We start from the raw sequence: 17,414 nt of genomic DNA, 5'->3' as shown, positions 1-17,414 counted from the left end.
CCTCTCTCCCCCAATCTCCCCGCCTTCTCCCCCACCTCCCCGGCCAGCCCACTACCCCTAAGGCCCAGGGAATCAGTAATGTGAGGAAGGTGAACAGTATTTAAACTTCTTTCTGGTCTCTAAGAAATGTAATGAAATGCTAGGTCAGTTGCCTTACGATAAAACAGTTATACAAATTCGGAGTATTCAACAGTGTTAGTTTTGGTTTATGGTGTTTAATTGTTTTAAATGATCAGACATGGTCAAATAAAATGGAAGTAGTTAAATTAGACTCCACCACATCATTTATGATGGATATGTTGTTTTTACTGGAATTAGTCTGTGCTTGTCTTCTCATGTGCTATTGTTTTACATGTATAAATTATCAGCAATCATTTGATCCCAGCTGACAGGGTAGATCTCTTACAATAATATCACAATTCACATTCAAGCCAAATTGAAATAGTTCTATGAGATGACAGCTAGACGGTGACTTTTCTGGAAATATTTGGTGAATTCCATTAGCAAAAGCCAGATTACTTAGTATAGGTGGCTCCTCAAAGTATAAACATACTGCTTACAGGCAATGAGAGATTGAATGAATTTAATGCACCCTTGATACTTCATGTAAATGTGAATTAAAGCATCCAGGTCTTTCCTGGACTTTAGTTTTTGCTAACGAGGCTTATAAAAAAAAGATGCTAATATAAAAAGCATGTGTTAATTTCCAGCTTCCTGACTGCATAGCAGAAATGTGCACCATTAACGGAAAAAGCAACTCTCTTTTAAAAACCATTACACAGAGTGACATGCTTTGTACAAATTAAACAAAGCTCCCTCATTAGCTTAACTGAACCTACTCAGTAAAATAGGTTTGTAATGTAACTGTTCCTGTTACAAGATTCTGTTCTTTCTCGAGCAACGAAGAATCAAGCAAAAACCACTCCAAAAACAAGGTTTTAGAAAGAATATTTTTACTTCTCCCAAATGCATTTGCATGTATTCTTCTGCAAAATATATGAATGAAAAATGTTGGATATGAAAACTTGCCTTTTAGTTCTTCACCGTGAAACTTGCCTAGAACCTCACAGTACTTGTCAGCTGTTGAATGTGAAGCATTTGAGCAAAGAGATCTGGACAGTGGTGTAGGTTGGAACTGTCCGGGTTAGGTTTCAAATGCTGTGGGAGAATGGTGAAAAGAAGCCTGCGCTCTACCAAAACTTTGGCACATGAGCCAAGTCTTGCTTGTCTAAATGAGGAGAGTTAGCCCATTTGCTTTGATTGGTTGACTCCCTAAGCTGAATCAAGCAATATTTGGCACTTGGAGGATTTTTCCCATTATTAAAAGCACCAGACTTACTAACACAATCTTTGGCTTCCATTTGTATAGGACAGCAGCAAATGGATTTTCAGCACTGCTAGTAATATATGTTTTAATGGAGACCTTGGAAACCAAACCACCACATTGAAATAGAGATATATATTTAATACAGCTGATTTATAATTGCCAATTGCCTAGAGAGACACCATGAACAAAATGCTTAATGTAAGAGGAAAAAGTGTAGGCTGTCACTTTCCATTCCAAACTGTAATTTCAATTGTATGAGCAGGAGCAGCTGCAAGCTGCTATCAGACATAAGAAGTTTTTAGTGCTAAAAAGGCAGCTGGGCTGGAAATACCTCAGGAGCGCACATCCATTTGTCTGGTTAACTTCAGCACTTAGACTATCAATCAGGGCAGCCTAAAGAAAAATGAATGACATCAGTCAAAACAAGAGGATACACATATCTCTATGCAGTGATTAGCCCCATGTAGCACAAAAACTTAAATAATTTGTGCTTTGAAAATGTGGTGATGGATGGGCTTCCATTAGGCTTGGGATTTAAAACATTCCGTGAACTCGCAGATAAAATGGCACTAAAATGTTACTGCTATAATCAAATAAATCATATCCGACGATGGTGTATATAAGTACTTTAAAACATTATAGATACTAGTGTTCTGTATATAATAAAAAGGTAAAGAATGTAATCCCACTGGCTCTGTTCACCGCATGGCTGGAATCCTGTAGTTCTAGCCAAACAATCTCTGTGTCATTTAAGGATGATTTGCTGTGAATCCAATGTACATGGATGGAACCAAAAGTCATGCTGGCCTTTCATGCCCACATTTTTAACCTGGCAGCATTACCAATGCTCCTAATGTTATCGTTATTGATAGTATTTCATGTTTATCTTAAAGCTCCAGCTCCCGGAGGTGGTACTTATGTGAGAACCTCAGTTTACTTTGCAGGCCCTCTTGGTTGCAGAGAGATGTCTAAAATTGTGAAATCCTAAATGCTCAAAACCAGAGGGGAAAAAGAAACTGCTGTTTTGATCTGTTTTTTTTTAAATGCATGATTTGTAACTCCTCTTCATGACTGGGGCGGGAAGGTGACTTATTTTTGAACATTTATTTGGATATAATATTGATGCTGTAATAAAACTTAGGAGGATCCGAGAAAAACAAATTGACATGCAAGCGTATAGGCCTAGACTGGTCCTCTCACAAAAAGGAATTTAACCCGAAGCCCGTAATGTTGATTGAAAGGGCTAGAGCATATAAAACAAGAGTTGTATTTTAGAGACTATCTGTATTTATGAGCAAGCTTACATTTTATTCAATGTGGGGCTTAGGATTTGGGGAGGGGGGGTCTTTTTAGCACTTAGTATAGCTGGAGGAATTTGAAAGGTCCATCTCTACCTAACACTGGCAAAAAATCCAACCTAAATCTTGGGCTCTGTTGCATTTGTTGTTGCTTTCTACTTTGGAATGTCCATTACTGTTTGCTGACATTTTCGTATCTTCATATTTCTATGCCTAACGTTATGCTGAAATAACATAGTCCGTGCCTACACAGCAAGCCGTTATTTTGACATGTCAAAATAATATCAAGCTGGAGGACTTCTTACTCTGACTCCTGTAACCCTCATTTTACAAGGAGTAAGGGAAGTCGGGGGACAAGTGCTCTAACTCGGACTTCCTGCTGTGCAGACAGAGCCAAAAGCCTAAATAGCTATTTCGACTTAAGCTACACAATTGACATAGCTCAAGTTGCGTAGCTTATTTTGGCTTTAGCCCTGCTGTGTAGACGTGCGCTATATTGCTTGGTAGCCTAAACACCTGCTTGCAATTCTGACTTGTAGCCAGAAGAGCCTGTGAAATTCTCATCTCCCATTATTGCACTGGTCAAGTATTCTCTCTGGGATATAAATATCAACAAGTGTGTTTTGAGCACTTACAAATAAGTTTCAGAGCGAGTGTGCTGAGGCACTCTGCGTTTGATCTGTAACCTGCTACTCCCTCTGTGATGCATAACATGCATAACTGCCATTCGCAGCAAAGGGAAAAGATCATTTTTGCCAGTGAAAACTGGTTTTGCTTTAGAAGAAATCAGAGAAAGTGATTGCCACAGGGTCATCACAGTGCTGGTTCAGACAAGCTGCCACATCTGTGAGTTTAGGGGTTCAGGGTGGGGTGAGGTATCTCCTGTCTTTGCAGGGGATAGGTTTCAGTCCTAATGGATTGTGGAGGGCAGTGTATAAACTGATACAGGTTGAACTGCTCAAGTCCAGCACCCTCAGGACCTGACCGGTGCCAAACCAGAGAATTTGCCGGACAATGGGAGGTCATTATTGTCTAGCAGCATTAGCAACAATTACTACTGCTTAATGGGCTCTTAAAAGACATTTAGGGGTAAATTAAAGCTAAATTACAGCAAAGAACACTGTGAGCCAGGACTAGTGGCTGGGTGTAAACAAACTTTATGGGATTGTGAGCAACTTGGCCACACCCATGATAAGTGGACTAAAATCATCCCAGACCACGGATGTTGCTGGATCAGAGACTGCCAGACTAGAGAGATTAAACCTTGTAATTTAATTCTTTCCCCCCATCTGTTTGTCTCTGTCCACCCGCAGTTTTCTTTGGTTTTTGTCTTATTTATTGTGGCTGTGTCTATATTGGCAAGATTTTGCGCAAAAGCGGCCACTTTTGCGCAAAATCTTGCCGCCTGTCTACACTGGCCGTGAGTATTTGCGCAAGAACACTGAAGTTGTAATGTACAAAATCAGTGCTTCTTGCGCAAATACTCTGACGTTCCTGCTCAGGGATAAGCCCTCTTGTGCAAGTATTCTTGCGCAAGAGGCCAGTGTAGACCATTGTGTTAGACAATGTACAAAACCAGTATAAAAGATGGTCCCTTCCCCAAGGGAACTTGCAATGTAAGTAATCATAAGGCAAGAGACAAGAGATCCAAGAGTACATGATTGGGGCTCCGAGGTGCTTCTGCAAAACAAATCTAATAATGTGCTTCAGTGCCACATGGAATGAAGAAGGCAGGAGTTGTCTATAGATTGACAGTTGTATGGTAATATAATGGTGTGGATTCTCTAATGAGCAACCTGTCTCCCACTTTGTCTCAACAGGTCCCCAACTCTTTCAACTTAATAAGAAACCTTTATTCTATTTAAACAACATTTTTATAATAAATAATACACAAAATATTCCTTATGAAACATAAACTTGTATAAAATGATGCTCATTCATAGGTGAAACAAATAAAACCTTTGCAAAGAAGTACACTATAAGCACTAGAGCATATTGGGAAATGAAATTGTATCTAAATTAAATGCAAATCCAGGTCTTGAGGGTTTTTTTCATTGTCTCCGTGTCCTCTCAGTGGGTGAGTAATGCATTCTAAGTCAGTGAATCTCAAAGTGTGGTCTGCAGACCACTAATGGTCCGTGGCCATCTTGCAGGTAAGCCACTGGTTCAGGGATCGCTTCTGCCCCCTTCCCCCCCGCAGTGGGGAGCCCACACTGGTGCTCCACCCCACATGCTCCCACTGCTTCCCGAGCCTCGCAGGCTAGATGCAGTTCATGGGGGTAGGAAACGGCTCCGCACGCTGCTGCTTGCCCCTCCCCCCAGCTGGGGAAATGGCAGTGCAGGAAACTGCACAACTGGAGACTGCTCCTATTAGCCAGAATCCCAGCCAGGCCCCACAATTCCAGCCTGCTCCTGCACCCTACCTCCTGTCTAGAGCACTCACCCTCAGCCTGTTCCTGCACCCAAGCTCCCAGCCAAACCCTACACTCCTACCCCATCCTGCACCCATTTTGTCATCATGGGTGCTTGACTGGTGATCCACGGAAAGGTTTGTGTTGAGCAAGTTGGGCCACAGGCCAAAAAGTTTGAGAACCACTGTTCTAAGGCAGTATGTACATTCACATGCTGAATCTGTTCTGATACTGGAGTTACAGATTACTTTTGTCCACTCTCTAAGTGTAAACCTTCTTGCTGCTGATAAGGTGAAAATTTTGACACAGCAGAACAGGGTAAAATAACAAAGGGAAACTGACTTTTGTGGGTAATGGAGGCTGAAGGTTTATTGATCATGGCTGTTAGGTGAGAGGTAAATCTGGAAAGACCGTTTTTCCCTACCCATTCTCCCATCCCCCCACAATTCTGATCTCCTCTATGGGATTGACTCTCCCACAGACAACATACAGTATTGGAGCACAGGTCAGGGCTGTGCAATGAATTCTGAAAACTTGCAACCAGGTCTCCAGGTTTTGCAGAGGGTCCAAAAGCTGCTTGGATTGGCTCTGCTTATCAGTGTTTGAAAACAACCAGATGGGTTCTTGCAGGTTTGATGCCAGCCAACTTTATTTGGAACGTGGGCAGGTCTGTGCCTGCTAATGCTTGGGTCTGTAGTGCAGAGAGTTGTGAAGCGTGCTGGTGTTTTGCAGGAAAAAAGTGGGGTTTTCATTTTGCAAAGTTGCTTTTGATTTGTGCCAATTGAAGTGAAATCTGTGTGCCGGAAAAGCAGGTGTGTGCATACATGCATGCATGCAACATACCAGACTTTCATTTGGATCTGAGTGGGTGTTTTGTTCTGGTGTGTGAGACATACGAAATGTAAAGGCTCAGCTCTGAGAGGACTCATTTGGAAAAATCACCCTGTTGGTTCTCTCCCACCAGTGCATTGTCAACAGGTGAGACATACTTATGAGCTGGCAAGAGCAATGTAAGGATGTGTCCAGAAAAGGTTGCATTAACATGTCAATTATGGACTGAAAAAATTATTTCAATGCACCCTCCATCTTTTGAGAACTTATTAAAAGCTAGTGTACTTTAATTTTTTTCCCCAAATGGAAAATATTTGGCTAACCTGTAAACAAGCATATTTTCTTTAAAATGAGGCTTTTTTTTTTTTTTTTGCTGTTTAGTTTCTAATTGAGTGAACCAAAATAATCTCAAGTTTCAATTTTCATTATTGTGATTTGCAAAAGTTCAGGTAAGGTAAGTTTGAATTTCCTTTAGAGCCCTCTGTTTTCTCATGCTTATAACTTTCTCAATTATTCTTTTGAGATGAATACTTCCATCCTTAGTTTCAGCTCTGAATATTTTTGGAAGGAATCAGAGGGGAACAGTTGCTTACAAAATAAGACCCAAAGTTTGTAGGTATTTCTCCTGCCATAATTATTTTCATTAATTACTTTTTTCTACTTCTCTTAAAAACTATTTCCATATTAAAATAATAGTTCAAGGCTACACTTATTGGTCTTAAAATCTGTTTCTTATCCTTGTATTATTAGATGGATGCACAAGCCATAAAAATCCCTGTCAGGTCCTTACGTTGTCAGTTACTCATTTGTGTCCTGAGTGCTTGACACAATAGATGGCCTTTCCTCCAGGCCTCCTAGTGGCCATTGTGCTTACTCTCACTTTCCCCTTCATTTTAATATTAATGGAGCTTAACTGGAACAAAAGCGGTATAGAGGCCGAGACAAAACAACCCCAAATCTATTTCTTTTTTAAATCATCCATAGTATTTTTCAAACTACATCAAGGCAGGGCTTCTGCCAGAATGTTTACTCTCAGGTTTCCAGACCCATAGAAAAGGGTTTTTTCCCCCCCCTTTAATTCTCACTTTCACTTTCATTATGTACCTGAACAGTGAGTCCTTTGGAGACAGGAAAACTCCTTTTCTTCTCCTACAAAGAAAACTTGGATTGAGGTGTACACATTTGTACTTAGTATCATGTTTTATTGTTTCACATCACTTTCTCTGTAGCATTTGCTCTTTGGTGTTATGTTTAATTTTGCAGCTGGTGATGTTCTTGCTTTTTTTGTGACCTGTAACGGGCAAAACAAAAAAAGAGACTAAAATCAAAATCCGCATATACTTTCATTCCAGTCCTCTCTGCCCAACATAGCTGTTAGAGAACTTCAGCCCTTGTTTTCAGAGGATTTTGAGCATTCACCACTCCCACTGACTTAATGCCTTTGAAAATCAGCCCCATGGTGTCCTCGCCTTTGAGACAGAGGATCAGCGTCTAGACAGCTGCTCACATGCCCATCTTATATAGAGCACATTCCAACAGAGAATCTTACAGTAACTGCAGAAGGATTTAAATTGAGGTGCTTGAAAGGTGGCTTTAATTGTGTACATATGCTGCTGTAGAGGGTTGCAGTTCCCCTCCTAACATTTTTACTTAGAGCTGTCACCCCTTTGTTACTGGATCTGAGGACAGTAACCTCCTCCCACCAGGTACAGGGCATTCAGTCTCTGAAGGAAACACACAACCCGTGAGTGCCCTGTCTTAGGGGAAGAATGCAATGCTGATTCTCTGCTCTAATGTGGGGAACTCCAGTGGCTGCCTAATGCAATAAGCATATTCCTTATAAGGCAGCACATCTGTCTACACTTTTACAGCACAGGCTGCATCCCGGCATGCTTGGTGAGGCCCCACTGCTTTGACTATTTGCAGTCTGGTTCAGCTTTGATGGAATTTTAGCTGGTTTTAATATAGGGTGCTCGGTCCTGCCAGACACTGAAAACCACAGCAGTGTTGCTTTGGACGGATTCTGTCCTCCCAAAGAACACTTTACCATTTGCCACGTGGCTGTTTTCCTCCTCCCAATCCAATCATGCCATGTAGACATTATACATTTAAGGCGAGGATAAAATTCTCAAAAAGCATCCAAATGACTTAGGTACCCTATGGCTTGAATGGACCATCATCATGTAGGCATTCATGGAAATGTTTTCCAGAGATATTAGATATTACCCAGAGCTGTTGGTCTCTACCTAAAGAGCTGCTCTTGCTCCCACCAAAATAATTTAAATGGCCTGTGGCCCAGCAGATCAAGCATAGAGCCGTTAGAAATGGTGGTTTACTAACTATTTGTATCTCCAGGTGACTAATAGGGTATCCAATGGAGAAAACACTAGGTGAGGACTCAGGAGACCTACTTTCGGTTCCTGGTTCTACCACTCTCGCATGGGGTGAGCTTGGACAAGTCCAGTCAGTTTCTCTCTTGCCTCAGAATTTCTATCTGTGAATTGAGATAATGACACCAACAACCTCTGTAAAGCCCTTTGAGAGAGAGAGGTAAAAAACGCTGTGCAAAAGGTAGGTATTGTGTTTGTGTCGTGCAGTGTAAGGTCAGTACTAGCTTTTTGCATGATATTTCATGCACTTAATAGACCACTCCAGGCAACATAAAACGGCAAAGAAAATTAGAACATATCCATGGTGACACAAACACATGGAGCTGACAAAGGGCCAGATATGCAATTAAGCTCTTTGTAGGTGCTTTATCTACATACCTGATTCTGCTGTGAGTGTGTAAAGATGCTTCACACTCAACTGAGGACATGCCCACGCCACAAAAAAAAAAACCCTCACAGCAACGAGTCTCCGAGCCCAGGTCAGCTGACTCAGGCTTGGGCTATGGGGCTAAAAACAGCAGTGTAGACATTCTGTAGCCTGGTCTCTGAGATACTCCATCCTCATCAACTTGGGCTCTAATATAAGCGCTTCTACGCTGCTATTTTCAGCACCAAATCAGTTGACCTGGGCTCTGAGACTTTCTGAGACAGGGAGATGGGATTGCAATGTAGACATACCCTGAATGAGCGTTGTCAGTGCTCAGCACTTCTGGAAAACAAGCCAACAGTGAATGGGCGTTCCTCTGCTAGGAAAGAGAAACCCAGTTGCCCTTTCAAGACAGAACACAGCATGTGCTTTCTTGCCGATACAAACCACATATATCACAACACAACCACACAACTCTCTGCAGCTTGTACATGAAAAGGCAATTCAGCGAGTGTACGTGAGTTGACCTACTTCAGGTAGGTGGAGCAAATTCACCCAGCCTCACCCTTCCTGGTATGATCCAATTCCAGCAGGGTGAAATATGTAACACTTCTGGTCATTGTAGCTTTCCAAAAAAAATTGGAGCTCTCAGTTTTAACAAAGAGGGGAAAATACCAATCCTTATCTCTCTCTTTATTACCTCATAGCTAGGCCACACCCCAACAGAGTACCTAGTTGTTATAGTTGGGTTTTTGAGAGAGGAGGGGAGGTTGTGTATCCGAATTTTTTTTTTTTTTTTTTTTTTTTTTGGTACATCAGGGGACTCCAAGATGTGTAGCAAACAGAGCTGACCCTTTGGAAAGAAGCTAAAAAGAAGGTTGGTTGGCTGGCCTGCTTGGAAGAAAAGAAAGCAGAAGAATCAGACCCACATGGGTCCTTTCACATCTGAAGTTACTTTAAGACTTGTATCAACATTTATCCATTTAATTTCAACCTCACAATTAGAGTCCACTTCTACCTCTCTCCACCCACCAATGGGAGCCTTATGCCCATGGAGTACATTGGCCTGCTATGTGCTACTCACCCACAGGAGGTGAAGATGGGGTCAGATATTTATACTTGAGTGTATTCTATTTAAACACATCACACTTGTGTTAGATTACAAGCGCTACTCTGACACGTCGTTAGGCAGATGTGCAGCACTGAAAGTGGCAGTCGGGTGGGGGGGGGGGGCCAAAACAGCTATATATAATGTGGGGAGTTATTGTTAAAAATATGCAGTTCCTGTAAAAATAATAGCAATAGAAGCAACATTGTATCTATTAGTGTTTTCCCTTTTGGGACTTATTTTTCAAGGAAAACAGTGCGTGAATACCATCTCCATTACTGTTTTACTGCTGCAGGCTAAATCTTAAAACTGCATAATAAACCACTTCTGCTTGGAATTAGCTGAATCTGTTCATAACAGATTACCATCAATTGCTTTATAGAGGTGATTATCAGTTCCAATTGTCTGCCAAGCAGCATTAGGTTTAGTGTTTCCATCCGCCTAGTCATTAAGCACATGTCAAACTCAAAGTAACTGTGGTAATTTCTGCAATTAAGGCCACCATTATTGTTTCCTTTACTTAAATTGGGAGTCCAAATTACATGGTTAAATGTAACCACCAGTTGCTCCCCGCACACTTAAAGCTTGCACTGCAGAAGAGTCTTAAACCCATGGGAATACACAATTAATACAGTGACTGCAGATTAAGTTTGCTGCTGACAGACAGTTTGATCCTTAAAGGATCACACCCCACTGCAGGCATATAATTAAGCCAAATCTCACAGAGGGGTCAAGGAAGTAACCCGTGTTCTGAAGAATCAATATAAGCTTGAAATTACAGATGAAGTTCCTGAAAATTCAAAAATGTCCCCATTTCCACAAACTGGATTATCTAAATTCAAAGCAAAACAATATTTGACAACAGGAGGGTTTTGGGGGGGTTGTAGATATTTATTAGAATTGACTCTTCGCTGACTGATTATCTGCAAAAGTTCAGAAGAAAGGTCCAATGAAATGTACTTCAGCTGAAGGGTTTGGTTTGGTTGGTTTGCAGTTACATTTCTTAAAAGCTTTGTCCAAAGCTCATTGAACTTAATGGAAAGACTCCTAATTGATTTAAAGGGGCTGCGTCATTGTAGTGATTGTGACTGTACTCGCTGGAGCTCTTCTGGACCCCAAAGTCCTCTGCTTTTCCACAAATAGAAGCAAGAGATGAAAAGCAGGATATGTCTACACTGCAGCATTTTTCTGAAATAACGGCCGTTATTCCGGAAAAACAATACTCGCGTCCACGCTGCAATAGCATTACTTCAACAAAAAGTTGAAATAACGGAGGGCTTTTTCCGACGGCGGTAAACCTCATTCTACAAGGAATGAGGCTTTTTCCGAAAAAGCCCGCGGGTCCACTAGTGGCTGTTAACCACAGTGGTCAGGGACACAACCCCATGCTTGTGGTGTGGCATCTGCCAGAAGCTGCAGCTCAATGACCGGGATGGATCACTCAGAATTGCCAAGTTCTGTGTGTTCCCTCAGAAGATAGGACACAGATCTGTTCCAATGTGGCCTTTCTTACCTTTTGTAGACGTGGAGCTTAGTGTGAGTATTCGTGGAAATTGAATTTTGAATTAATACATTCATGCTGGAAATATGCTTCTGTCACGGAGTGTGAAGGAGTCACCGGGCTCATCTGCAGCCAGATGTGACTCTGAGCCAGCAAGTAGAACAGGTTGATTCATTGACAGGGACACAGCGTAGCACAGACTTGTTGTTAACACAGGAACCAGAAGCAGCCAGTACAATCCACCTTGGGGAGAAGAGGACCCAGAGCCAGTGCCCTGGGTCCCCTCCTTGCATCCTCCACCCACAGAGAGAACTCACACACCCAGCAGCTTGTCCCCCAGCCTTGAGGCAGCTCTGCCCCCTCCTTTGTTCAGATTCCTGGGAAAGGTGTCACCTGGTTGCTCCTCCCACCCAGGCTCAGGTTACAAGACAGCCTGAGGTATTGTTGCGTATATGCTAAGATGGGACAGTGTGGGGGAGCCTTGCCCTCAGTGAGAGCCACACCTAACATTTCCATCCCCAGCTGGACACAGTGCAATTCCCCCAGGGAAACTGCGGCACATGCACACACACAGAGAGAGCAACAACAGCACAGGACAGTAGGAATCACCCACAACATAACAAAGCGAACAGAGTGAACACACTTCCTGCTACGTCACAGCTTCTGAATGAGAGCCTCAGAAACCATGCCATGCTATATGTGTGTGTGGTTTTTTCAGGCACACAGATTAGATATCATAGAATCATAGAGCTGGAAGAGACCTCAGGAGTCATCAAGTCCAGCCCCCTTCCCAAAGCAGGACCAATCCCAACTAAATCAACCCAGCCAGGGCTTTGTCAAGCCGAGACTTAGAAACCTCTAAGGATGGAGATTCCACCACCTCCCTAGGTAACCCATTCCAATGTTTCACTCACCCTCCTAGTGAAATAGTTTTTCCTAATATCCAACCCCGACCTCTCCCACTGTAACTTGAGACCACTGCTCCTTGTTCTGCCATCCGTCACTACTGTGAACAGCCTCTCTCCATCCTCTTTGGAACCTCCCTTCAGGAAGTTGAAGGCTGCTATCAAATCCCCCCTCACTCTTCTCTTCTGCAGACTAAACAAACCCAAATCCCTCAGTCTCTCCTCATAGGTCATGCACTCCAGCCCCCTAATCATTTTAGTCACCCTCCACTGGACCCTCTCCAATGCATCCACATCCTTTCTATAGAGGGGGGCCAGAACTGGACACAATACTCCAGATGTAGCCTCACCAGAGCTGAATAAAGGGGAATAATCACTTCTCAGGATCTGCTGGCAATGCTCCTCCTAATGCACCCTAATATGCCATTAGCCCTCTTGGCTACAAGGGCACACTGTTGACTCATATCCAGCTTCCCATCCACTGTAATCCTGTAATCCCCGAGTCTTTTTCTGCAGAGCTGCTACTTAGCCATTCGGTCCCCAGCCTGTAACAATGCTTGGGATTCTTTCGTCCCAAGTGCAGGACTCTACACTTGTCCTTGTTGAACCTCATCAGATTTCTTTTGGCCCAACCCCCTAATCTGTCCAGGTCAGTTTGGACTCTATCCCTGCCCTTCTGCGTGTCTACCTCTCCTCCTAGGTTAGTGTCATCTGCGAACTTGCTGAGGGTGCAATCCATCCCATCATCCAGGTCATTAATAAAGATGTTGTACAAAACCGGCCCTAGAACAGAATCTTGGTGCACCAAGGATTTCCCCAGTAAGCCAATCTGGTCGCCTACCATATTTGCTTTTCTTGCTGCACATCGGGATGGTTTTTTCCTGTGCCTTTAATAAAGCTTCTTTAAAATACTGCTGGCTCTTCTGGACTCTTTTCCTCTTCATGTAAGCATCCCAGGAAATTCTGCCCATCAGTCTCTGAGGCAGTCGAAGTCTGCTCTTCTGAAGTCCACGGTGTGTATTTTGCTACTCTCCTTTCTTCCTTTGGTCAGGATCCTGAAATCTACTATCTCATGATCACTGCTTCCCAGGTTGTCACCCACCTCTACTTCCCCTACTAGTTCCTCTCTGTTTATGAGCAGCAGGTCAAGCTGCTCATGGCCCCTGGTCGGTTCCTTCAGCAAGAAGTTATCCCCAGCATTCTCCAAAAACTTCCTGGATTGTCTGTGTACTGCCGTATTGGTTTCCCAACAGATGTCAGGGTGATTAAAGTCCCCCATGAGAATCAGATCCTGTTATCTGGAAGCTTCTCTCAGTTGTCTGAAGAAAACCTTGTCTACCTCATCCACCTGATCCGGTGGTCTATAGCAGACACCAACCACAACATCACCCCTGCCACTTCCACATCTAAACTTAACCCATAGACTCTCAACAGGCTTTTCTCCCTCTGTATACTGCAGCTCCAAGCAATCATACTGCTCTCTTACACACAATGCAACTCCTCCTCCTTTTATCCCCCTCCTGTTCTTCCTGAACAGTTTATACCCTTCCATGACAGTGCTCTAGTCATGCGAGTCATCCTACCAAGTCTCCATTATTCCAATCAAATCATAGTTATTCGACTGGGCCAGGGCTTCTAATTCTTCCAGTTTGTTTCCCAGGCTTCTCACATTTGTGTACAAACACCTTAGATAACCAGTTGATCGCCCTACCTTCTCAGTCCGAATCAGGGGTCTTCCCTTGTTGCTCATTCCTCCTTGTGTTTCTTCCTGGTATCCAACTTCCTCACTTACCAGAGGGCTTTGGTCACCATCCCCCAGCAAACCTAGTTTAAGCCCTCCTCACTAGGTTTTCAAGCCTGCCTGCGAAGATGTTCTTTCCTCTCTTGGTTAGGTGGATCCCATCTCTTCCTAACAATCCTTGTGCCTGGAACAGAGTCCCATGGTCGAAGAAACCAAAGCCCTCTCTCCGGCACCACCTGCGCAATCAGGCATTTACTTCCTCAATTTGACGGCCCCTATCTGGACCTTTTCTTTCAACAGGGAGGATGGATGAGAACACCACTTGTGCTTCAAATTCCTTGATCCTTCTTCCCAGCGCTACATCATCTGCTGTGACCCGCTCAAGGTCATTCTTGGCAGTATTGTTAGTTCCTACATAGAGAAGCAGGAAGGGGTAGCGATCTGAAGGTTCAATCACTTTGGGAAGACTCTCGGTCACATCCTGAATGTGAGCTCCTGGCAAGCAGCACACTTCTTGAGATTCCAGGTCTGGACGGCAGATAGATGATTCAGTCCCTCTTAGAAGGGAGTCCCCGACCACCACCACCTGTCTTCTTCTTTTGGGGGGGTGGTTGTGGAACCCCCATCCCTAGGACTCCACATCCCATGCCTTCTGATTTCTTCCCTGAGAGGCCCCTGCCAAAGCATTCTCCACCGCAGTGCCTGTGGAGAGAGCCTGAAAGCGGTTACTTACCTCTACAGGAACGGGGGATACCTGAGTTGGGCGCCTTCTCCTTCTAGAGGTTACATGCTGCCAGTTCTCTTCCTTGACCTGTACTGCCCTCACTGGCTCTTCAGCCTGCTCTGCCTGCAGGATTAAACGCTGCCTTCTATCGAGGAAGTCTTCATCCTCTCTAATGGAACGTAGGGTCGATACTTGGGCCTCTCATTTTTTCTTCCAAAATGGTGACCAGCTTTCACTTAGTGCAGATGAAATCCCTTCTTTCTTCCGGGAGGAAGACAAACATGGCACATGCTGTGCAGGTAACAACAGCAGATCTATCATGATCCATACCTGCCTTCCTTCAGAGAGATTCCCCAGTTGTTATTCAATGCCTCCTTGAAGGGCAGGAGAGTAGTGAAAAGATTTTAAAGAATGGCAAGTGTACCTCGCCCCCTTCCCAACTCCCTCTCAAAACTCCCTGTTTGCAGTCCCTGGTCGCAAGCTCCCTGGTTGCTGACTCACTCTTTTATAAAGCCCTGGACTGCCTGATAGCCCCTCCCCCGATTAAGTCTCAACGAATAAGCAGAGGCTTCTAGATTTCAAACCCTGATTAGAAGCTCACAGCTTCCACTTGCCAGCAACAGCACACACTCCGTAGGGGGAGGAGAAGGGGGAGAGGAAAGGGAAAGGGAACACACTGCTTGCAGGGAATCTACAAACATAATTATTCATAGGAATATTTAGCAAATAATGAACAAAACTGAGAAAATCATAATGTGTGTGCAGTGAAATAGGCTAAAAGTTATCTCTGCATTATTTGTACAGTTCTTAAAGGGCCTGATTGAAAAATCCCTTTGATTTCAATAGGTTTGTATCAGAACCTTCATTCTTATTTTTCAACTGTAGGTGGATCCCAGATCACTGTCTCAAAATATTCCTTTGAAACAAGGAACTTGTTTAGGTCCTAATCCTCCTCCCACCCCGAAATCCACAAAGTGATTTTTTCGCTTCTGTGATGCAGTTCCTTTCTTACAGACTTTATCCCAATTCTTCAGTTCACTGCCCAGGATGTGAGAGGATTATTTTTTTTCCCTCATGTTATTCTCCCTGTACAGTTTGTGCTTTCAAGTAAAACATTTATATCTTGACTCATTTCTTGTTTGTCTTGCTTTCATGAGGTGCATGGATTTCACATCTAGGCAACAGTCCCACAACTGGCTGTGTGGGGTCGGGTTCCTAGGTCCACAGGGAGTCCAGTTGGTTTCTTTGTGAATGCTGGTGAAGCCAGCTGTAGCATCAGGGCCCTAGTTATCAGCTTTATGTGTTCCAAGCTACTGATACATATTTCTCTACAAAGTAAATGCCTCAAAATGTTCTTTAAAAGTACATATGAATTGAGTCTAAGCAGCTGTTGTATGAGCAATACAGATCTAGCTTTGCTGTTTTCAGGGGATGCATTCCTCTGTCCCAGCTGAACAAATTGGGATACTCTAAATCCCAATACTGGATTGTTATTTTAGGATGAGTGTCAAGACACACAGTCACGTCAAGACAAATCCTCTATTGCTGGGAACACCTGAATAAATGAGCTTTATTCAGGCTCCTGAAAATCTCCTGAGAGCTGCAGTAGCACCCCCATTCTCACTACTCAGAGTGGGTTGCTCTGTATAGTCAAAACCCACTGACCATGGCTATTGCTCTCTTTGAGCCCATCCCACCCCTAATAGGCCCACAGACTTCATTCCCTCCTCATTGGATGCATCAACAAGATGGACTTGGTGGACCAGAAGTCTGTCCTGTAGACTTTGTTTATACATACACAGTGCTGGATTACCCAATAGGCAGACTAAAAAAATGACCTCAATTGTAGTTGTGTGAGGACTACACTAGGAAATTATTTCAAAATAACTTATTTTGAAATAGTATCTCCTGAAATAACTATTTTGAAATAGCATGTCCCCACTATGGGGGAGCCTCGAAGTTAGTCCGAGGCAGGCTCTGTTATTGTGGATACGCTACGTTGACTTAGAGCCCCAGGAAGCACTGAGGAGTAATTCTTCAGATTACTCTGGGGAGTAGTTATTTCGAAATAGCAGCAGCAGAGTGTCCTCACTGAGGACAGATTTCAAAATAACCAGCCCATTATTTCGAAATAATGAGCTTGGCAGTGTGGATGCTTATTATTTCAAGATAAGAGGGGTTATTTTGAAATAACTCCCAAGAGTAGACCGGGGTGAGTGACTACAAACACAGATAATATAGTTTAATCCAGGGTTTGACGAAACCTATTCGCCAGCCACGCACTCCGCATGCGCAAGACCTGCATTGCGCATGCACGCGCCACCGGGTGAACAGGGTGAGTGGCTGAAATCTACTCGCCACGGGCTTAGGTTGATAGCTGTTTTAATAAAGTTTTCTAAAATGGTTTGTTTTCCCTTCTAGTTTCTCACATCCAAGTAAGGAAATCTGATACAGTAAACAGCTTAAATAGCAACAAGAGGCCAGTATAAGCTGTCAAAAGCTACAGACTGAATCACAAGTTAAACCTAATATTTTGGTTTTGTTTTACAGCAGTGCCGGTTTTCCCTTACAAATCAAGACTATGTAAGGACACAGTGTTGTTCTCTCCATTTGAATTTTTCTGGCTTTTGTTGGTTTAAGCTGGAGCAATAAGTTATTTAGTTGTAAGTTTCTGTATTTAACTGAATGGGCCTTTAATGAGAGAAGTAATGTTTTCATACGAAAGTGACACTAGTTTTTCCAAGGGAAAACAAATCTATTAAATTCATTGAAACATATGTGTGAAAGCCACAGTGATTCTAATTTAATCTG

At 43.2% G+C, this 17,414-nt stretch overlaps 1 long non-coding RNA gene across 1 annotated transcript; it reads right to left on the bottom strand.

Moving 5' to 3' along the window:
* Positions 1-223: 223 nt before the first annotated feature.
* LOC142830994 (uncharacterized) lies at positions 224-11,742 on the bottom strand. Its single transcript, XR_012906579.2, has 3 exons — positions 11,246-11,742; positions 6,972-7,158; positions 224-1,720 (listed from the first exon to the last, which is right to left on the bottom strand). It is a non-coding gene; the product is annotated as an uncharacterized LOC142830994 (long non-coding RNA).
* Positions 11,743-17,414: the final 5,672 nt, after the last annotated feature.

Source organism: Pelodiscus sinensis, chromosome 11, assembly GCF_052426305.1.
Source record: "Pelodiscus sinensis isolate ZL-2025 chromosome 11, ASM5242630v1, whole genome shotgun sequence".
Lineage (NCBI taxonomy): Eukaryota > Metazoa > Chordata > Testudines > Trionychidae > Pelodiscus > Pelodiscus sinensis.
This window is presented reverse-complemented; position numbering and strand designations above follow the sequence as displayed.